At 44.6% G+C, this 23,575-nt stretch overlaps 1 protein-coding gene across 31 annotated transcripts in view; it reads left to right on the top strand.

Annotated features, from left to right (window-relative positions):
• The window catches only part of CAMTA1 (calmodulin binding transcription activator 1), a 981,226-nt gene that overhangs the window by 916,600 nt on the left and 41,051 nt on the right, over positions 1 to 23,575 (top strand). The window lies entirely within an intron of this gene.

The following is a 23,575-nucleotide window of genomic DNA, read 5'->3' as shown; positions in this document are numbered from 1 at the left end:
GTACAGGGCAGTCCTGAAAGTGGATGGAAGGCTCGGAGGAACTTCTGAGAGCTTTGCTTCCCTGCAGACTGGCGACCAGAGAGCACTTTCCACGCGCAGATGGGCCAGGATAGATGCTCGGGGTGGCCCTTTTGCATTTTCGGAGCTCTGGTGATTGGGTTTCTAGGTATTGCGCCTCTTTAGAGGTGGCGCTGATGGCGTTCTGGTGTTTGAGACTCTTTCGATCTCTGTAGATTACTGCAGACATCAAAAGCATTTCTCTACAAATCAGGTATCAGAATAGATATCTGAAATGATGATATTCTTGCAGACTGTCTTCTGAATCAGTTGCCTCACCAGGGAAGGACGACAATTTTAAAGTCCATTTTCTATTTTGCCCACTTTTACTTGATAGGATTTCTGCTGGCAGCCTGAAGTATCTAATCCCGGAAGCGGACTCAGTAAACGTGAGAGGTGCCCTCAGATAACTACAGAAATGCCTCCTGTGTTTGGTTGCTTGAATGAATGCATTATATTTTTTCCACCAGTGAGGCCAACCCCTGACTTTTTAAAATTGTGCTCCCAAGTTTTATCGATAAAATGTCTGGCTATTACATACAAGGAGTCTTTTTCTCTTACTACCTTGAGGAACTGAAGTGTTCCGTTTCCCTGCAGAATCTGTGTCTTATCGAGAAACTATTGCTGGGAACCGGATCAAGAGAAATGCATTATGCAGAAGCACTTTTCCTGCTGTGTGTTTAGAAAAAAAATAGTTATTGTTCCAAGACCAGAATTAGCCACTAGCAAATAAATTTGTTTCTCTTTTTCTTTGTATTAGATTTAGAGAGTAATAATGTTTAATGTCAAAGAAAATAGCATTTACTTACAGCGTATGCATTTCCTAAATAAATTTAACCTAGTAGTGAAAAGAAGCAGAGAACTGCTGTGTATTCCTGAGAGACCTTGATGAGGTCGTCCTGATTAATTATAATCTGAACAACTCAAATGGAAATACAGTATTTCATGTACTCGTTAATAACAGTCTTGTTTGTATTATTTAAGGATTTGGCTTTGGTGATACCCTGGTGGATGCATTATTTCAGGCTATTCTTTTTTTTTTTTTTTTTTTTTGAGACGGAGTCTCGCTCTGTTGCCCAGGCTGGAGTGCAGTGGCATGATCCCGGTTCACCACAACCTGCACCTCCCGGGTTCAAGTGATTCTCCTGCCTCAGTCTCCCGAGTAGCTGGGACTACAGGTGCGCGCCACCATGCCCAGCTCATTTTTGTATTTTGGTAGAGATGGGGTTTCACTATGTTGGCCAGGCTGGTCTTGAACTCCTGACCTTGTGATCTGCCTGCCTCAGCCTCCCAAAGTGGTGGGATTACAGGCGTGAGCCGCCGTGCCTGGCCCAGGCTTTTCTTTAGTCTTCTATTTAGGAGTGAACTGGGCCTTTACTAAGAGCTGTCACTGCTGCAGTGTATTCATGTGGGGCTGTTCTAGAATCCAGTACGTGAATAACAAGTGGAACTGAGAATTATTTACTTAATATGAGAAAGATAGCAAAGTTAAAGCATTGGTTGATATGAAAGTTTCTCGAGTGAAAGGTGTGAGGCTCTTTTTAAAACAGGTTTCACTCTGTCACCCAGGCTGGAGTGCAGTGGCATGATCATGGTTCAGTGCAGCCTCCACCTCCCGGGCTCAGGTGATCCTCCCACCTCAGTCTCCTGGGTAGCTGGGACTACAGGCACACACCACCATGCTCGGCTAATTTGTTGTATTTTTTGTAGAGATGAGGTTTCTCCATGTTGCCCAGGCTGGGCTCAAACTCCTGAGCTCAAGTGATCCACCCGCCTTTGCCTCCCAAAGTGCTGAGATCACAGGCGTGATAGTGGGAGAAGTCCAGATGTGATGTATTGAATTACATTAAAAACCACAAGTTAGTATTACTCACATTTAACATTTCAGAAGTGCTTATTAGCCTGCTGGGTGATACCAATGGGTAGTGTCACATCATGTCATGGGGATGTTGGCGTTCATAGTCATGGAGACCTTCAGTTAGAGTCTTCTCCTCTTCTTGAATGAATTGCCCTGAAGTCAAATGACCATCTTTTCTTTGCTGTTCTCTTATGTGACTACATTTGGCTTAACATGACAGGCAGACAAGGAGATGCCGTCGCCATCAGGAGATAGTTACTCTTCACCCCACAGGCAGTACAGCAAGTGACTCATTAAAACCATGATATGATACCCTGTGAATAGTAACTTTAAAAATAGGGCCAGGTGTGGTGGCTGACACTTGTAATTCTAGCACTTTGGGAGGCTGAGGCAGGTGGATTGCTTGAGCCTAGGAGTTCAAGACCAGCCTGGGCAACATGGAGAAACCCCGTCTCTACAAAAAATACAAAAATTAGCCAGGTGTGGCGTTGCATGCCTACAGTCCCAGCTACTCAGGAGGCTGAGGTGGGAGGATCGCCTGAGCCTGGTAGGTGGAGGTTGCAGTGAGCTGTGATTGTGCCATTGCACTCCATCCTGAGCAACAGAGTGAGACCCCATCTCAACAAAACAAAACAAAGAATAGCCAGGCGTGGTGGCTTTCACCTCTAATCTCTGCACTTTGGGAGGCCAAGGCAGAAGGATCGCTTGAGCCCAGGAGTTCAAGGCTGCAGTGAGCCATGATCATGCCACTGCTATGCAGCCTGGGCAACAGCAAGACCCTGATTCAAAAAAAAGAAAAAGACAGTGGAGGGGGAAAATGCCAGTATGATCTTGTGTAATGCTTCATTTCAGTAAAGTTCCTTTGATAGACTAACTGGAATTTTAGTTTATAAAGTATCGTGATCCCTGTAATTTGCTTAATTTTATATTGTCTTATAAACATTGAAAATAGAGCATAGCTTTAGACATGATGTGGAGAGACTGGTCAGCTCATCTTTGAAGCACCTACTATACATCAGTTGCTTAGCAAATTAAAACTAATAATTAAATATTACTTTGAGGAAGGTAAAGTATACGGAGTTTAATGAGGGTAAATGTTTCTAGGAGTTAAAGTGCTGATCATAAAGCTACATAATGTTTTTGTAATGTGGAAGGTGATGATAAGTGATGTAAATAAATTTCTCCATTATATTAAACTAATATTTATCAACTACTAAAATTAATCATTCTCTCCATTTTTTCAGCTTTGTTGTTTCACCTGACTTTCACCACCCCATACATCATGTTTCACTCTCCAGCTGGCCACACCCCATCCTCAGCCACACGGCATGAGCCCTCTGTCACACGCAGCCAGGCTGGTGTGCTGGTGTGCCTACCGTCACCCGTACTCCATGTTAAATTCTGTCTCTTTTTTCCTTTGAGCCTCACTCAAGTCTTAGTAATGAAGCTTTTTTTCTCACCTCCCAGATTAGATTAACAGCTGTTTATGGGGTGCAGAGGGGCCGCACCTAAGCTGTATCTTCTACTATGCCTAGCATAATGCCATCTGGGACTTGAAGTTTCACAAATACTGTTAGTTGGCAAAGAAGTTATCCAGCGTGATGCTACTCATTAGATAGGGTGAGGAGACTGTAATGAAATGTGTTTCTTCAAGCCCAAGACAAACCTGATCCTACTCCGTGCCTTTGGTTCAGTCTTGCTTGTTGGTCATTTAGGCACAAACTCCAAATGATTTCCCATGCAGGTCAGTTCAAGGAGGAGTGAGAGGAGTCGAAAATCAATCTATGTGGATGTGAATCTAAAGCCAACTGGTGGATGTGAGTTTTCACTTAGGTGGTCTTGAGGTGGCCCTAAAAATCCTGGACACTGTACCAGTGTAAAATAGGCCTGACACCTGAATCATTTTCCCAGACTGAGAATATTGGCCAGAAGCCCACTGTCTAGGGATGTGTGTAGGTAACAGCTGTTTTCTTTCATATAATAGAGCAGGATGGGCACTGGGTGTTTCAGCTCTACCATTCACTCAGTGAGAAACCTTATGTAAATTACCTTGTATCTCCGGCTCTCTTACCTGTTTTCCAAACCCATTAGTGGTTCAGAAAAGCATGGTCACCATCATCAGATTTTAAAATCAGAGCGCATTGCACATAGTAAGCGTAAGTATTGATTTGGGAAGCTTTTTGGTTTCCATATGGGAGTGTGTGTGCTGGCTTCTATTTCTTTCTGTGGACCACAGTTTAAAAAAGTTGAAAGCCACTAGACTGGATATTTCCTAATTCTCTTTCAATTCAGCTGTTCTGCTGTGATTCTTTTCTGTGGTATGTGTCTGTTATGACGCCGCATTTAGCAGTCGCGTAAGGCCTGAAAGAGTTAAGATACCTCCATATGTATGAATTCAACAGATAGTCTCCAGCCAGGCCAGAGCTCAATATACCTTTCCTTGTCTTACTGAATGTTTGGGCAGTCAACATTGAATCAGTGTTTTGAATAAGCAAGACAGTTTATTGCTACTGTCATTTATCACATGTTTTGTAGATAAATTCTAATGCTGCAAGTGACAGAACTCCACCTCAGACTGGCTTACATAAAAAAGGGAATTTGGCCGTGTGTTGGCTCACACCTGTAATCCCAGCATGTTGGGAGGTTAAGACAGGAGGATCTCTTGAAGCCAGGAGTCTGAGACTAGCCTAGGCAACATAGCAACACCTCATCTTTAAAAAAAATTTGAAACAAATAGCTGGACACAGTGGCACACACTTATAGTCCCAGCTACTCAGGAGGCTGAAGCAGGAGGATTGCTTGAGCCCAGGAGTTTGAGGCTGTGGGTGAGCCACGATTACACCACTGCACTCCAGCCTGGGTGACAGAACAAGACCCTGTCTCAAAAAAAAAAAAAAAAAGGAATTTATTGACTCTTATGAAGTCCAGAATTAGTGTTATCTTCAGCTAGGACTAGCTCTAGATGTACAATGATGTCATTAGGCCTCCCCCATTGCCCCCACCCCACTCTCCTCCTCTATGTTAATTTTATTCTCAAGCAGGGAAGGGTCCCCAATATGGCAGCAAGATGGCCCACTCTGAGCTACAGGCTTATCGTCTGCCAAATTACCAGATGTCTCCAGGAAGACAGCTCTTCTTTCCCTGTAGTTCCAGGAAATGTCTCATCTCTTATTGGCCCATCTTGAGTCACGTGTCTAATCTCTTGAATAAGGGGACATGGTCCTCTCATTCATAAGGCCTGGCTCATACACCCCTGGAGCCAAGAATTGGGCTCTGCGCCACCTAAACCGGGTGCAGTTCCTTAGTTCAGGCTGCTCTAACAAAGTACCATGGACAGGTGTCCTGTAAACAACACAGATTTATTTCTCAGTTCTGGAGGCTGAAAGTCCAAGATCAGTGCCAGCATGGTGAGGGTCACTTCTGAGTTGCAGACTGCCAACTTCTTGCTGTATCCTTACAAGGTGGAAAGAGGGCAAGTTGCTCTCTGGGGTCCCTTTTATAAGGGCACCCATATATAATCCCATTCATGAAGGCTGTACTCTCAAGACCTAATCACCTTCCAGAGGTCCCACTTCCTAATACCATCATGTTGGGAGTTGGGATTTCAACATAGGAATTTTAGGAAGATGTAACATTCAGTCCATTGCACTCCCCAAGGAAGAAGCAAGGTGCCCTGATCAGGGATGAAGGAAGGGACGCTAGGGGGGCCAACTGTGAAGGAACCAATAGGTTTTGGTCTTCACACTTGATTGTCATAGTCCTAAAGAAAACACCATCCTGAAGCTACAGAAACTCACTCTAGGGCTTTCTTCCTTGCTTTTATTCTCATGGTCCCATTTTAAATGAGAAAGAGGAACCAGAACCCATCACCTTTTAGTGAATCTTTAAATGGATATTGACTAATAATTTCTAGGACCATTTCCAGAAAGTATGGTTCAATTCCTTAGTATTATACACTGTGGTTTGGATTAATCACCAAAGAATTTATTTAAATATCCTCTTTTCTAGTGAAAGAAGCGATGTCACTCTAGCCAGAACCAATGCCCCTGGCGCGCGTGTGTAAGATGTTTTATCTAATGATGTAAAAAATAGGAAGTACTTAGCCTAAAACTGATGATTCTGAAAGCTTTTAAGTCAGTTGAGTAATATTTCCCAGAAAAACAGTGCAATAAATGGCAGGTAGGTTCCCAGGCTAGCCTGAGAACAAAAACCTTTTGGGACCCACTATAGATACTCTGCATTTGCAGGAGAGAAATAATTAAAATAATGTGTGTGCACACATATATATGCATATTATAAAACATTGAACTACATAATCTATAAAATCTATCAATATATAACATAAGTATGTGTTGCAAAACAAGTGAAAGAGTGAACCTCGCGTTTATATATTAAGTGATGCTGCTTAAATAAGGAAATATATAAAATAACTTTGGTAAATGGAAACAGTTTTGGTGAAGATTCTTAATTCACAGGGTAGAACTCAAAATGGTTCTCTGAAAATACAGTCTAGTTCTCTAATGTTTTAGAGTAAAGTTGGATAGAATAAGTAATATAAATTTATTGATAACCTAACTCCAACATTCATTATAATTACTTTTTTTTTTTTTTTTTTTTTGAGACAGAGTCTGACTCTGATGCCCTGACTCTGTCAGGCCGAAGTGTAGTGGTGCGATCTCAGCTCACTGCAACTCCCACTGCCCAGGCTCAAGTGATCCTCCCACCTCAGCCTCCCAAGTAACAGGGACCACAGGTGTGCATCACTGTGCCTGGCTAGTTTTTGGATTTTTTGTAGAGACAGGGTTTCATATGTTGCCCAGGCTGGTCTTGAACTCCTGAGCTCAAGCAGTCCACCTGCCTCGCCTCCCCAGGTGCTAGGATTACATGCCGGAGCCACCACATCCAGTTCAATCTTACTTTTATTCCCAAATGGAACAAAGAAAGAGAGTGAGAGAAATCTTTCTGAGGTGGCTCAGATAATTAAAACAAGGATAGGGAAATAGTCCATTTTCATGCTGCTATGAGGAAATACTCCAGACTGGGTAATTTATAGAGAAAAAGAGGTTTAATGGACTCAGTTCCACACAGCTGGGGTGGCCTCACAATCATGGCACAAAGCGAAGGAGGAGCAAAGGCATGTCTTACATGGCAGCAGGTGAGAGGACGTGTGCAGGGGAATTGCCCTTTATAAAACCATCAGATCTCATGAGTCTTATTCACTATCACGAGAACAGCATGAGAAAAATCCACCCTCATGATTCAGTTACCTCCAACTGGGTCCTGTCCACGACACATGGGGATTATGGGAGCTACCATTCAAGATGAGATTTGGGTGGAAACACAGCCAAACCGTATCAGGAGAGGTTGGATTAAAGAAGTGATTCTGTCTGTCAAAGGTTGTCTGAAGTGGAATTGACTGACCACACAGAGTGAGTGAGGGAGTCTCCTGAGATGGGAGAGAGGCAATGATAGTGGGGAGACATTGGGTCAAACCATTTCCCACACTGATCTCTGGTTGGCATGCACCATTCATCCACGTAATTTTATTGGAGTCTGTGCTAGGCTGGAGTAGCACCTGAGCCTGATGAGAGAAGGAGGAAGAGGAAGAGTATGGACCAAGACTTTGCTAACTCGGAGACTGTCTATATCAAAAAGGTATCCTTAGGGCTAGTTTCCTTCCCAAACTCTTCTGTGGGAACATTAGTTTCAGGAAATGCCTGTAAGAACTGCCCCCCAGCCCCCACCCCACAAAAAGTTTCACATAAGTTTAAGAAACACACCTACTATTGGCGATTATCAGTTTATAGCATCTGTTAGCATATTAGGGTTCAGAAAAGTCTTCCCTTAATGAGGTGTAAATGTGTTTGTGTTTCACCTAGTATTTCCAAAACATCTTTGATACAACATTTTGTGTTTGCTGATCAATAGCTCGTGGGAAATGTTCTGCAGAATGCAACCTAGGAAATGCTTCAGCAGATAGACCATCCTCACAAAATAGTTCTGAGGCTGTGGCATGGTTCTTTAAGGCCCCTGAAATTGAATACAAGATCTTATATGTACGTATGTTTCTAGGAGAGGACTCACAGCCTTTATAATTGTCAAAGAGCCCCTGAACAAAAAGCGCAAGAATTGTTGTTAAGGGCTCTTTTCTAACAAGGGAAGTTCAGTTTCTCTTAAATTTCTCTTATCTGTATATTTCATATCAGCATAGGGGATATTGCCCGGTGAGCACCGCAGCCACTCGGGTCCACACTGAAGAGGCCAAGTTATGAACAGGGGCTGGGCAGTCACTTGATTATTGTGTTTATGGTTGAACGGATTTAAAAATTGGCAGCTACTCTCTTTCCACCACGAATTGTGGAAAGATATTATCTATGCAAGACACTGACTTTCAGCCAAACTCCAGGTACATTCAATTCTGAAAACAGAAGAAACTGACGTGTTATTTCATTGCAGTAAAGAGACTTCTTGAAAAGTGAAGGTCCACTGACGTGCAGAAGAGAATGTTGAGAGTGATTTAGTAATATGCAACTTAAAACCAATGAACTATAGAAAGTTTTTCCTTCAAGAAATTTAGAACATCCTACTCATCTACATTCAGATTTAGAAATCAGCATGTATTCCTCTGAATGGTCTACCTTTAAGCCAATTCATCAGAGCATCCGAGAGCTGTGAAGTTGGACCACATTGGACCTTTGCTGAATTGCTTTGATGAAATGGTGCTTTGGTGTTCCTTAATACCAAACAGTAATAAACAGTCACTTGAAACCTAGTAGTGCTTTTGTCGCAAGGATGTTGAAATCTATTAAATCACAGCATCCTTTTTTTTTTTGGAGACAGAGTCTTGCCTTGTCACCCAGGCTCTGGCTTTGGGCACGATCTCAGCTTACTGCAAGCCTCTGTCTCCTGGGTTCAGGTGATTCTCTTGCCTCAGCCTCCCGAGTAGCTGGGACTCCAGGTGCGTGTCACCACACCTGGCTAATTTTTGTATTTTTAGCAGAGACGGAGTTTCACCATGTTGGTCAGGCTGGTCTCAAACTCCTGACCTCAGGTGATCTTCCCGCCTCGGCCTCCCAAAATGCTGGGATTACAGGTGTGAGCCACCACGTTTGGCCCACAGCATCCTTCTTATTAGGACCTATGGGAGACATTTATTTCAGATCCTAGTACCAGGGAAAGTCATGCTATCCAAAGCAACTGACGTAGTGTGATCTTGAAACTCATTGCCCCCTTTTGCTTTGTTTGTTACGTTCAGCCCCATTTGGGACTCACATTTCACCATTTTGGAGGGTTTAGTCTGTGTTTTCTGTGAAACAGTTTTCCTGGAGCTTTCTTTTATTCTTGTCTGTAACATCATGAGTCCTGATTTTGCCTGATCTGCTATTAATCACAAGTATTTTTGTTAGCCACCTCACACAGGATTGTTACCAGTTAAGTGAGAGCAGGAAGGGAAATAAAGAGGCCCGGGGGAATGGGCTGGGACAGGGAAGGAAAATCAGGAAAAGGGGGGAAGAGCAGAGAACAGACTAAGGAGCATCTGGAGGTATTAGGGATTCAAGAGAGAGGATTCTCAGAAACAGTGCACAGTGCCACCGGAGTTGGCTATTAACGTTTTGTTCCATTATTTAACCGTTCCCTCAACCACTTGGGGGGGTTCTGTAAGGATCTGCAGATTGCATAGCCCCTGAAACTGGATGAAGTCAAGCTGCATCCCATAGCCACACACTTTTTTTTTTTTTCTTGAGGCATGGTCTCTCTCTCTGGGCCAGACTGGAATGCAGTGGCACAGTCATGGCTCACTGCAGCCTTGAACTCCTGGGCTCAAGTGATCCTCCCACCTCAGCCTCCCAAAGCGCTGGGATTACAGGTGTAGCCACTGTGCCAGCCACATCCCCCTTTCACAGAAAGCACCCTTAAGTGTTTCGCTTTTTTACGTAACCCAAGGGATGCTTTAATGCTGGCCTCAGTAATTCATACATTTGTTCAGGCCTCACTGATTTGAAATTTGCAAAAATCGGAGGATGACTCTGGTCTAGGGGTAGGGTGCCAAGGGATACTCAGAGGAACTGAGTGCCGTGCCGGCATGGGAGAGCAGTCCTTGATGTATTCTGATGTGGCGTAAGGAGCCGAGACATGAAAGAATCCTCACAAGCATCCTGACACTACTCGGAAGAAGCTTAATGACTAAAAATTTTCTGAAACCCTGTACTTCCCTTGGGGAAATAGTTTATTTCTGAATAAAATATTTATGTGGTATATTGACTTTTTAAAAATATCATCTATTTATCAGAAGGGTCTATGATGAATTATAAAATTGTTTTGCTTTGTTTCATTTTGTTTTTGAAACAGGGTCTCACTCTGTTGCCCGGGCTGGAGTGCAGCGGCATGATTGAAGCTCACTGTGGCCTCCACCTTCTGGGCTCACGTGATCCCCCCATCTCAGCCTCCAGAGTAGCTGGGACTACAGGCTCATGCCACCATGCCCAGCTAATTTTTTTATGTTTTGTTGAGATAGGGTCTTACTATGTGGCCCAGGCTGGTCTCCAACTCCTGAGTTCAAGTGATCCTCCTGCCTCAGCCTCAAAGTGCTGGGATTACAGGCATGAGACACTGTGCCCAGCTAATATTCTTAAGTCATTTTATCCGTTAGGACCTATTTTATTAGCCCCTAATAATAAAGATAAAATATTGGACAAATATTTTATCCAGAATCCAGCTATTTATTTTAAAATATGTACGTTTCATTCTATTAAGTTGGGAAGGACTTATTTACCTATATGTTTTCCAGGTTTTATAGCACTATGAAAAACATTACAATTAATAAACTTGTGAGTTCTGGAACAGAAGTCTCTCATGTAGAATCCAGTATTCAGAAAAATACATATTTTTGGAACGTCTTGGGCTTTAACTCTCACAAGTTAGCAAGACAGTTAGGACCGTCTGTGCAGATGGTCCCCCTACAGTTAGTTCTGAGAGCCAAGCCTTGCCAATAGCAGTCCTAAATAATGTATGGAGAATGAGCTTGGCACAACTAAGGAGGATCCAGCAATCCCACCGCTGCATCTGTAGCCAAAGGAAATGAAATTAGGATGTCAGAGAGAGACCTGCACTCCGGTGTTTATTGCAACACTGTTCACAATAGCCAGGATACGGTAGCACCCTGAGTGTCCATCTGTGGATGAATGTGTAAGGAAAATGTGGTCTGTGTCTACAGTGGAGTACTATTCAGCCATAAAACAGAATGAAATCCTGCCATTGCCAACATCAGAGCTGAATATGGACAGCATTCTGTGAAGTGAAGTAAGCCAGGCACAGAAAGACAAATGCCACATGATCTCACTCCTAGGCAGAGTCTTAAAAAGTTGATCTCATGGCAGTGGACAATAGAATAGTCATTACCAGAGGCTGAGAATGGGGATATCGGGGAGATGTTTGTCAGAAAATGTGTATTTACAGTTAGACAGGAGGAATCAGTTCAAGAGGTTATTGTACAGCCTGGTGACTCGAGTTCATCATGATATATTCCTGAACATTGCTAAGAGGGTAGACGTTAAATGCCCTCACCACAAAAATGATAGCTGTGTCATTATTTAATGAACAAATGTACTCCGAAGTACATTTGTACATAGTGCATTACTATGTAGTACATTTGTTAATTAGCTAGATTTAATCTTTCCACAACGTTCATGTACTTCAAAACATCAGGTTGTATGCAATAAATACATACAATTTATGTCCATGTAAAAAAAATTTGAGGCCAGGCGTAGTGGCTCACACCTGTAATCTCAGCACTTTGGGAGGCTGAGGCAAGAGGATCACTTGAGCCCAGGAGTTCGAGATTAGCCTGGGCAACATAGTGAAACCCTACCTCTACCAAAAATACAAAAAATTAGCCAGGCGTGGTGGTGCATGCCTGTGGTCCCAGCTACTTAGGAGGCTAAGGCAGGAGGTAGAGGCTGTGGTGAGTCATGTTTGCACCACTGCACACTCCAGCCTGAGCAACAAAGCGAGACCCTGTCTAAAAAAGAAAAATAAAAAAATAAAAACGGATATATTCTTATTAGCTAAAAGGTGGCCATGAAGGAGCTGCTTTTAATAACTTGGCTGAAAAAAAGCCCATCATAGAAATGACTCATGGAAACAAATATTTGTTCTACATGTTATTCTGTACCTTGTCCTTCTTGAAGTTCACGTTGTGTATTTCTGATAGTTGAAATTAAATCATTTCGTCAATAAATATTTACAGAGGGCCTACTGTGCACCAGGAATTTCTGCTAGGCCTCAGGAATGTAGCGGTGACTGGGATGAACGTAGTCACTGGCCTCACTGAGCCAACACAATTTCTCTTTACGTTCATGTATATGAGACCGAGTTTCTGGTGACAAAGGCTCATATCGTGTTGGGTTTTTGTAGTCCCGGTGGCTAACAACTTGAGTTGTCTTGTTCACCCTTAGTTCCCTAGAGCCTTGGCGCAGTCTTAGCCAGCAGTGGGCGTTCTGTAAACACAGTGGGCGTTCCGTAAACACAGTGGGCATTCCGTAAACATTTGTGGAATGAGTCCGTTCAGGCCGGATTCTCCATAGTTCTTCCCCAGGGATTTCAAGTGGTGTTTTGATCATGCTGGGCGCCACCGAACAAGCCGCTGGTGCTTAATTATTGTATCCATACCTCCTGACAATTCCTGCGCACTTTGTCGTTTCTGTCTTTGCAGATTCCCTTCTCAAGTGTTAGGATTTTCATTTTCCATTTTCCTTTATATAACCCATTTAAATCACGCCTTCATGTCCAGGTTAGATCATTCATTGTTCATCTCCAGGTCTCATTACAGCCCCCCCCCCTTTTTTTTTTTTTGAGACAGGGTCTCGCTCTGTCACCCAGGCTGGAGTGCAGTGGTGCCATCTCAGCTCGCTGCAACTTCTGCCCCGCCAGGTTCAGGCGATTCTCCTGCCTCAGCCTCCCGAGTAGCTGAGAATACGGGCACATGCTACCATGCCCAGCTAATTTTTGTGTTTTTAGTAGAGACGGGTTTCCCCATGTTTCTCAGGCTGATCTTGAACTCGTGACTTCAGGTGATCCCCCTGCCTCGGCCTCCCAAAGTGCTGGGATTACAGGCATGAGCCTGGTCAGCCCTTTTTTTTTTTTTTTTTTTTTAAAGACCTCATTAGTCTTAGGAATAATACGCTTTCTCTGTTCTTCTACATTCATTTCACTAGTCTTACTTTAGAATGTCTCAATTCTTGTTTATAATATTTCTGATTTTCACTGTGCACTGAGACTGTTGAGGCAGTGCGCTCCAAACTTGTTGCTTTCTGCAAAGTTAGCCGACTTTAAGATGTTCTCCTCTTCTGTAGACTCTTTAAAGGTGGGTGCAGAATCTGTATGGGAGTTCCAAATGCCAATTAGCTGCAGTTTTACTACCTTTGTCTTTAGTTGGATTTGTTACTTCACTGACAGCAGAGTTGGCTCCTGCGTGGTGGAGGTGCCGTTGGTGCCCGAGACCGTGTTGTGATGTGGCTGTCTGAATGTTCCTTGGAGAATAGGTTTGAGATTTTCACCCTGAGACACCCCTAGCTCTAGTATTGAAAGATTTCAAATGAGAGATGATTGTCAGTTTGCTTTGCTGCCCTTGTAACATTTTGTCTAATCACTGTTGGTCCGTTGTTTTGGCAGCATCCTGAATGATTTTTCTGAATAAGTCCAAGACTGAATATGGGGATGGTGTAAAACAAAGATCAGGAAGAAGAAATATGGATGCAGAATTATGACAAATGAAGAAGGCCTAAGCAGCATTGCTCATTGCCATTTCTAGTGTTTTGGTATACAGAGTCAGAGAGTTTTTAAAAAGTGGAGTATGGCGGTTTTTTCTACGGCTAAATTTAGCCATTGCTTTGGAAAATCAGAGTGGTACAGCTTGTGCCTTATCTCCACCCGGCCCTTACCCTTCCCTCTGCACTTGGACATCTTAAACAGCTTGCCAGGGAGGAGCAGCTTAATATACTCTCGTGGCGCCATTTATTCTGGGAGGGAATTAAGTGACTTCATTTTCTCTGTCCTTCTGAGCTTCCTAAAAAATTTAGGAGACTTCCTAAGCAGCGCTCACAGTGCGCTACAGAAATAGTTGCAGGCATGCCTCCTTTGCCTCCTCAGCTCTCCCTGCCAGGGCAGCCAAGGGCTGTAAGTGGAATGAGAGATGGATGGCAGTGGGAGAGCACATGTGCACTTGAGCTACAAATAACGTGTTTTAAAATAGCAGATGGTATTTGACGATTGCTTCTTCATTCACTTACCTGCCAAGGCAAAACTTTTTCTTCTCCTCTGGCAACAAGACCTGAGGTGGCTCAGCTCAGCAGTTGTAATAACAAGTTCTCATGTTTGCTGATATTATTCATTAGCTGATGTGCAGGCATTCATATTCATGGACGCTTTCTGGGGCTGTTCTAGAAAGTGTTCCTTTTGTTTAACCCGATCGAAACCTCATGTTTATACAACAGTTGAACCTGGCTGACTTGTTAAACACCTTGGTAACTAACGAAAGCCACTCCTTTCATTGAGGGGGGCTGCCAGTCATTTGTATTCCAAATAGTCCATTTTTCTCTTGAAAAGGGGGAACATCTCAAAGTTAGGGGTTGGGTGTTTTTTTTTGTTTGTTTGTTTGTTTTGTTTTGTTTTTGAGGCAGAGTCTCACTTTGTCGCCCAGGCTGGAATGCAGTGGTGCAATCTCGGCTCATTGCAACCTCCCTCTCCCAGGTTCAAGCAATTCTCCTGCCTCAGCCTCCTGAGTGGCTAGGACTACAGGCACCTACCACCATGCCTGGCTAAATTTTGTATTTTTAGTAGAGACGGGGTTCACCACATTGGCCAGGCTGGTCTCAAACTCCTGACCTCAAGTGATCTGCCTGCCTCAGCCTCCTAAAGTGCTGGGATTACAGGCGTGAGCCACCAGGCCAAAGTTAGGGGTTGGTATTTTTCATGAGAAACTCAGTGGCTATAGAAAAGTGACACTGCTGGGAAGTTCCAGTGTGTGCCTGTGAAGAAGTCACCTCATTCCCAGCCTTGCTTCCAGAGTCTTCACTGTAGCTGCGTGGTTTCCTTCCCTGAGCTTAAAGCAGATGGCAGCCAGCCGGGCAGACACTTGCTTTCCAAGTCAGCTCTGCTGGCCTTGGATCACTTTGACCATCCTCTCTTGCCCCTGGACAGGTGATAAAGCTGCTCACTGGTATATGAGCCACCTGGACTGCACCGTGGGGAGCGGAGGCTGCTCAGGGTTCTTGCCCCAGAGTTTGGATGATCTCATCAATAAATAGGCTTCCAGGAGCTTAAATTAGAAAATAATCCTTTCCACATGCACTCACTTTCTGAATGGTGCTAGGGATACAAGACAAGGTCCCTGCTTTCAAAAAGCTCACATTCTAGCCTCTAGCAGGAATGACACCTAGGAAAAGAACTATCCCTTCATTTGCTCAGTACTGTTAGGACCCAGGGCAAAATGTGGAAGGTTTACCAGGCATAGCAGAAAGAACACTGGTCTGGAGTCCAGTCTGTGTTCAAATCTCTGCCCTGATACTTACAAGTGGTATGCTCTTGGGTAAGTAACAAATTTTCTTAGCATCAGCTTCCTCATCCGAAAATGAAGGGGAAAATCTTTATTTCAGAGTCATTTTGAGGATTAGACATAATCCATGTAAAATGTCTGGCTTACTGTAGATGTCCAGTAGCTGCTATTATTATTATTAATAATATTGGAGTGATGTCTGAGCCACACTCTGAAGAGTTAAGAAGTTCACCAGGTGGATGAGGAGAAAGGTTGGCCTCGGCAGAGGCCCAGAAGTAAGTAAAATTCCTGGTCGTGAGCCAGGAATTTTGGAGAACATTGAGTTATGAGAGAACCCTAGAAACGTAGCCTGGGATAGTTGGTAAAGAACAGTCCATTCTGTGTCACAACAAAGAGTTTACATTTTATTTTGTATGTTCAGGAGGAGGGATTTATTTTACCTTATTTTTATTTATTTATTTTTTTGAGACAGAGTCTCACTCCATCGCCCAGGCTGGAGTGCAGTGTATTTTTATTAGAGATGGGGTTTCGCCATGTTGGCCAGGCTGGTCTTGAACTCCCGACCTCAGGTGATCCGCCCACCTCAGCCTCTCACAGTGTTGGGATTACAAGTGTGAGCCACCACGCCCAGACAGAGGAGGGACTTAATTTTTTAAACTAAATTATCTGGTAAAATATCAGGAACCATCCCCTGGTGTATTGCTCAGTACAACCAGGAAAACTGATTAGATTTGAAGATTGAAAGTGAGTTGTGTAAAATCCAGAGGAAGCAGTAGGTGCTGCTGGGGCCTGAGGGCCTGGGAAATCTGGCTAGGAGCTGGTTTCCTGGCATAGACACTTTCTCACTCACAGCAGACGCCCAGACACTCGGGATTCTCCACTTTTACAGCAGCAAATCCCAGCCCTTCTAAACTTAGAACACACTGTGGGTGTCTGATTTCATGAAATTGTCTCTGTCTTTAAAACATTGCTAAGGAATTTTAAACATTTAAGTGAATATTAATTTGGGACATTTTAAAGTGAGTCCCTTTGAAGGTTAGGAACCCCTGTCAGAGAAAGAGGAAAAGATGTCCCATGACTGTGCTGTGTGACACTTCGTGGAACAGCCGTGATGGAGAGGCTAGGATGGGGTCGACCCAGCAAAAGAAAAGGGAATCTGAAGCCCCAACTAACCATTCCTTGACCCTTGGGCCAGTTATTGTTTGGAAGAGTTTTTTCATCTTCTTCTTGATCGTTGTAATACTCAAAGCTATTCTAGGATTATGAGTCTATTTCTATTTATACTTATGCTTTCTAATATTGTTGGAAACTAAGAATTGAAGTATAATAAGGTAAATGAATATACTACTATATTATACCCTATGCTTATACTTTTGAGATACAGGAGTTAAACCTGAAGGTCTCTTTTTTTTTTTAGTTTAATATATCAATAAGGTTTCTTTTCAGCATTTCATTTATCGGTTTATTACAGCTAGGTAACACACACAGTTACTTTCATCATCATTTGATCTATTTTTAAAATGCCAGCTGGGCATGGTGGCTCATGCCTGTAATTGCAGCACTTTGGAAGGCTGAGGCAGGCAGGAGGATAGCTTGAGGCCAGGAGTTCAGGACCAGTCTGGGCAACATAGCAAGACCGCAGCTCTAAAAAAAAATACCCTCAGAAGGCTCTAATAAACACTGCAGTGCTGTAGTAGACACAGAGACATCAGTAGGAACTCATGTTTACATTAGTGTGTATACAGGTAGATATATACATATATACCTATATTTCCTAGCTTTCCCATCGAGAAGGCCTAGAAGCAGTGATACCTCAATAGCAGTGAACGCTCAGCACCCAGATGTTCGTTTCTAAATACCGTTCTCCAATAAAAAGAACCAAAGCTCCACTCCTTAGAGAAATGGACAGTTCTAGGATTGGCACAGGGGAAATGAGAGATGAATCTGGAGCATCTTGTAATGCCAGAAAGGAAGGAAGTGCTAAAAGGAAGAAAAAAGGATGAGGGCATGTCAGAGGGGCACAAGGGTCAGCCGGAAAGAGCTCCTGATGGCCAAAGCTGGAACACTTGGAGCAACAATATAAATAACAGTATCAGATTGTGACCCAAAGTTTAGAATAAATGTACAGGAGTCCATACTGATATAAATAAGTGATTGACTAAATACGTAAATAAATAAGGACAAATCTTCCTTACAGGAGAACTCCAAATAATATATGTAGATACTCCCCCGTCTGCGAGGTGGAACTTAGTTACCCTCTTGTCGTTGGGACTGGACTTAGTGACTTAGTTCCAAAGAACGGAAAGAGAAAAATTGTAGCTTCACAGTACAGAAATGTAGCAAACATTGCCTTAACCAAATGATGGAGGCTGACCTCACCAGGACATCATTATACCTCTGATTGTATGTGATGAGCAGGGTGCCTCACCTCTGATACTCTTCCTAAAAACCCAGAACCCAGTCTAAGGATTAGAAAATACCAGGCAAACCTAAATTGAGGGATGTCTCCAAAATACCTGACCAGTATTCTTCAAAACTGTTAAATTTTTTTTTGGAGATGGAGTTTCACTCTGTCACCCAGACTGGCAGGCTGGAGTTCAGTGGTGTGATCTCAGCTCACTGCAACCTCTGCCTCCTGGGTTCAAGTAACTCTCCTGCCTCAATCTCCCAAGTAGCTGGGATTACAGGTGCCCACCACCACGCCCGGCTAATTTTTGTATTTTTAGTAGAGATGGGTTTCACCATGTTGGCCAGGCTAGTCTCAAATTCCTGACCTCAGGTGATCCACCGGCCTCAGCCTCCCAAAGTGCTGGGATTACAGGCGTGAGCCACTGTGCCCGGCCTAAAACTGTTAAAATCTTGAAAAGTAAAGGAATATGGAGAAACTGTCACAGATCCAAGGACACTAAGGAGACTTCAAAACTAAACACAATGCGGGATCCTGGGTTAGATCCTGGGACAGAAAAAGGACATTCATGGAAAAAGTGCTAAAATCGGTTTCAAGTCTTTAATTTAGTTAATAGCTCTAATATACCAATACTAGTTTCTTAGTTTTGACAAATGTGCCATGGTTACATAAGATACCATGTTAGAGGAAACTGAGTGAGGGGCATATGGGAACTCTACGATCTTTGCAACTTATCTGTAAATCTAAAATTACTCGAAAAAATGTTTAATTTTTTAACCATGCTCCCATAGATGGGGCTGGGCAGAAGGCCCCAGTCTACTAGCTCAGGCATAAGAGAGCCATATTCCTTCAAAAGATTGCATGTATGGGCCGGGCGCGGTGGCTCACGCCTGTAATCCTAGCACTTTGGGAGGCCGAGGTGGGCAGATCACGAAGTCAGGAGATCGAGACCATCCTGGCTAACATGGTGAAACTCCATCTCTACTAAAAATACAAAAAATTAGCCGGGTGTGGTAGCTCATGCCTGTAGTCCCAGCTACTCGGGAGGCTGAGGCAGGAGAATGGCACGAACCCAGGAGGCGGAGGTTGCAGTGAGCCGAGATCGCACTACTGCACTCCAGCCTGGGCAACAGAGCAAGACTCTCAAAAAAAAAAAAAAAAAAAAAAGATTGCATGTATTAGTTTATTTCATCCTCACAAACAAGAAGGGATATGTATATAAATATCCCCATTTTATAGATGAGAAAATTGAGGTGCAAAGTGGGAATCATTTTTCCAAAGTCACACAGTGACAGGATTAAACCTGGGGCTCTTATTTCTACTCCAGTGTTCTTTGCACTGTCTCAGAGCTGCCCGGGCTGAAACTGCTGCTTCCACAAAAAAGGAGCACAGGGAGAAGAGGTTCATGAAGAGAAGCTTTGAATGAATCATGAGCCGGACGGTTGCTGCGAAAGCCGTCAGAATGATTGAGTTTTTGTCTGGGGATTTACATGCGCGTGCATGTCTGGAAGGTAGCGGGAAGGAACCACTGCATGAAGGTGAATGTATCCTTCCTCATTCCCTGGAACCATTCAGGAAAATAGACTGCTTTAGAGAAACACGAGAGGCGGAGACAGACACCTGGAAAGACAGCCCATGTTGTCAGCTGAGTAAAGGACAAAGTAATAAAGAGGTCAGATGCAATGGGAATGGTAGAGGAGTACTTGATCCGTTGCAGACAGCAGTGCAGGTGGCTGGGTTTTAAATCGTTTTCAAGTATTGCCTGGTCTGAGTTGGGGTGCTTGAGAAGAAAATGTGCACCCAGTTATTGTCAACAGAGCTACTGCGGATGGCTCTGGCATGGTTCACATGAGGTGATGCCTCACGTACCCATGCTGGGTAGGAATCTCTGCTTCTGTTTGAGCAGGTGGTTCTGGGATCATTCTTAACAGGCACTTGGGTGGAGGAGAGAGGAGTCATTCTTTCACTGTGGAAACAGGCCAGGGTCTTAGGGCAGCGGTTCTTGAAATGTGGCCCTAGACCAGAAGCATCAGAACTGCCTGGGACCTTGTTAGCAATGCAGGCTCTGGGTCTCACTCAGACCCACTGGACCAAAACTCTGGGAATAGGGCCCAGCAGTCTGTCTTAAGAAGCCCTCCTAAAGTTTGAGAACCTCTGGTCTAGAGGAATGGTCACTGGGATGAGCAGAAGCCCCCATCTAGGGCAGCACACAGCCCCCAGCCAGGAACAGGCGGGTGGGTCACACACAGACTCACAGCACACAGCCTCCAGCCGGGAACAGGCGGGTGGGTCACACACACAGACTCACAGCCCCCAGCCAGGAACAGGCGGGTGGGTCACACACGCAGACTCACAGCCACAGCCTCTAGCAGGGAACAGGCGGGTGGGTCATACACGACTCACAGCCACAGCCTCTAGCAGGGAACAGGTGGGTGGGTCACACACACAGACTCACAGCACACAGCCTCCAGCTGGGAACAGGCAGGTGGGTCACACACACAGACTCAGCACGCAGCCTCCAGCCGGGAACAGGCAGGTGGGTCACACACAGACTCACAGCCTCCAGCCGGGAACAGGCGGGTGGGTCACACACACAGACTCACAGCCACAGCCTCTAGCAGGGAACAGGCGGATGGGTCATACACAGACTCACAGCACACGGCCTCTAGCAGGGAACAGGCAGGTGGGTCACACACACAGACTCACAGCCCCCAGCCAGGAACAGGCGGGTGGGTCACACACACAGACTCACAGCCTCCAGCCAGGAACAGGCGGGTGGGTCACGCACACAGACTGACAGCCACAGCCTCTAGCAGGGAACAGGCGGGTGGGTCACACACAGACTCACAGCTTCCAGCCGGGAACAGGCGGGTGGGTCACGCACACAGACTGACAGCACACGGCCTCTAGCAGGGAACAGGCAGGTGGGTCACGCACGGAGAGTCTGCCACTGGAAGGGAAGCTGAGACTCACACCCAGAGGTTCTGCACCAGAAGTAAGACATCATTCAGAGCTCACTTTGCCTGAGTCTTTAGATCCAGGAGTTATGGGACTTACCCAGAGGGGTTAAGAGTTGGGGAACCTCAGCCCAGTTGACACTTTATTTTGTATCATTTGATACTTCCTTGTCTGTCAAAGGATTTTTTTTGCTTTTGCCTTTTCCTACTCTGCCCTGCTCTTCCATGCCCTCAGAAAGTTTATAGTTTCGCTGGGGAGGACATGGCTGATAGCTCAGTGTAGTTCTGGATCTAACATTCACCTATACACCCCGCAGGATACAAACTATATGTATTTATTTATAGCCTCCTATGTGGCCACAAAAGTTTGGTCATTGTTCCCACTTGAAGGTAGGGTATCATTGCAACTAACTTTTGTGAGGTTTGTATTGATACCTAGAAGGCTCTAAGTAGGTGGCTCTTTATACTGTTTTTTACTGAAGCATGTATGTGTAGAAATGTTATGTAAATTTTTATTTTCTTGGGTAAAATGCTTAGGATGGTGGTGTCTGTCTCTGGGTTATGCGTCTGTTATCCTCATGTCTTCAACAGGAGGCCAGCCTGTGTTACTAGAAACAGGCCTCTGTGCACCTCTTTTCCGTACCCTTGCCCAGAGTTCACTCGCTGCAGCAAATATAGAGTGTCTGTTCTGTGATGAAGCAGGAATTTGTTCTTCCGGTGCGACGGATATAGCCTAATATTTCAGGATAAGAACTAAAAATCTCAGAACTGCCAGGCAGGAAGCGGAGCTAGAGCAGCTGGCTTTCTTTGCGGGGACCTCTGGAGCCTCCTGTGGCCTTGAGCCACCTCTGAGCCTCATGTGCCCATGGAAACTTGCACTTGTAACTTTCCTTCTGTGCAGAATTTTCTCCCGATGGAGTAGTTCAGCTGCTTCACTTGGACTGTTCTAAGGACATCCACTTGGAAGCCCTCAAAGCTGACCCTGTTGTCTTTGTTTGAAGCATCATGGGTAAGAACTAGGACCAAACTCATCAGCCCCCTAAATCTACGCATTATTCCTACTCCCCTTTCTCTGCCTTGTATTAAATTTTTTTTTTTTTTTTTTTTGAGATAGAGTCTCGCTCTGTCGCCTAGGGTGGAGTGCAGTGGCGCGATCTCGGCTCACTGCAAGCTCCGCCTCCTGGGTTCACACCATTCTCCTGCCTCAGCCTCCTGAGTAGCTGGAACTACAGGCGCCCGCCACCACACCCGGCTAATTTTTTGTATTTTTAGTAGAGATGGGGTTTCACCATGTTAGCCAGGATGGTCTGGATCTCCTGATCTTGTGATCCACCTGCCTCGGTCTCCCAAAGTGCTGGGATTACAGGCGTGAGCCACCGCGCCCAGCCTCTGCTTTGTATTAATTTAAAACTCCAGGTTTGTTCGGGCTGCAGAAATTATCTGTTGGTCAACAAAAGAGGGCAAGGATATTTTCACTGCTGTTCTAAGTACTCCCTACTGCCTGGTGCATACATAGTAGGTGCTCCAGTGAATATTTGTGCATGAATAAGTGAATCTTTCAAATGTACTTATTTTCTCTAATGTAATCAGAAATTCTTCTTTGCTTCTAAGTAATTGTATTCCCTGTATCCCGTAATCACACACAGCATACAGTTAAAGCAATGCACAGCTCTCAATTTGCCAAGTATTTCACAGTGTTTTAATTATCCTAATAAAGCTGTAAAACCAAAACAAGCTTTTGGCTTGCTAGTGTGGAGATGTAAAGACCATCATTTTATCCATCTAAGCCTTACAACCTCAAGAGCTGGGCCCTGGCCCCGTGCAGAGGAAAGGACATGTGAGGAGAAAGTGTCTCTGAACTTGTGTAGCACAGTGCAACAGACCGCACTCCCTGGGTGCCAGCTCAGTCATTTGCATTTGAGATTGGTTTTTTATTTTAATTATCACTCGCTTCCCCTTTGGAATTGAGAGGCTCAGAGATGCCGTTATGCATGATATGATTTTGTTAAGAGGCACATAATTGCTTCTGAGTATTTTCATGAAGTGCTTCTCAGAGCAGCTTAATATCTTGCACTCATGGCATAGCAACAGGGAATGCAGCTGGGGAACAAAAGCTGGTCACCTCTGTGGCACACACAGAGTCACTGTGACTGTTGGAGGGGTTGACTGGGCGATGCCGTGGGCAGGGCCTGACTCGGTGATGTCAGGGAAGGTCTGTTTCTGCAGTGTCTGTGCTTGGCAGGGGGATGGGCAGGGGACAGCTGATGCGGGGACCGCACTGCAGCACACTGCAGCACAAAGCCACCTCCACGGGCAGCAGGCAGGCTCGCTCCAGGCTGACCACAGCTCAGAGAGCACCTTTGGTGCTTTTCTGCCCCTTTGTCTGCCACCGGATGTTGATCTTGGCCACTCAGTTGCAGATTGGTTCCAGAGTGCTCTGGAACAAGTGAAATGGATGCTGAAAACTCGTTAGCCAGATGCAAGATTTGTAGACTTGCAGAAGCAATCACAGATCTGTGGCTATGGAGGTTTAAAACTCAGTCAAGTCATTTCAATGGGATGCATAACGATCTCCAAGTAGGTTCCGAGATCAATGGTTGTCTGGCTTAGCAGCATTAGGAATAAGCAGAGGAGTTTATAATATCCCGCAAAGGGCAACTGCCATGCTGCTTGGAACTGAACTCTAACTGAAGAGTCAACTTCTTAGGCTTCACATGGAAGAGACCTGTGATCTGCAAGATTTC

This window comes from Pan troglodytes, chromosome 1 (genome assembly GCF_028858775.2).
Source record: "Pan troglodytes isolate AG18354 chromosome 1, NHGRI_mPanTro3-v2.0_pri, whole genome shotgun sequence".
In the NCBI taxonomy this organism is placed as follows: domain Eukaryota; kingdom Metazoa; phylum Chordata; class Mammalia; order Primates; family Hominidae; genus Pan; species Pan troglodytes.
The sequence above is the reverse complement of the archived record's forward strand: the minus strand, read 5'-3'. Positions and strand labels throughout refer to the sequence as shown.